Source organism: Eurypyga helias, unplaced genomic scaffold, assembly GCF_000690775.1.
Source record: "Eurypyga helias isolate BGI_N326 unplaced genomic scaffold, ASM69077v1 scaffold30300, whole genome shotgun sequence".
In the NCBI taxonomy this organism is placed as follows: Eukaryota; Metazoa; Chordata; class Aves; order Eurypygiformes; family Eurypygidae; genus Eurypyga; species Eurypyga helias.
Genome location: NW_010224246.1, coordinates 1 through 295, shown reverse-complemented (window position 1 = coordinate 295; position 295 = coordinate 1).

Genomic DNA, 295 nt, shown 5'->3' with positions numbered 1-295 from the left:
CACGGAGAGCCACCCCCCTGCTCTGCCCACCCTCGGTGCCCCCAGACGCTGCTGCAGCGGCTGGAGCTCGACCCTTCACGCTGGTGCAGATCAAGAGATCGGTCACAATCACAGGCGGGAGGAGCACGGTCAGGCATCACCCAACATCCCGCTCGCCACCAGCGAGAGCACGTGAGCACGCAAGGACAGGCCCCTGGGAACACGGCTGCTTCCAGCTTTTCCACACTAAGCCAGGCTTCCAACACCCCCACCCTCATTGTGGGCAGGCAGCCATGGAATCAGGGAATGGTTTGGG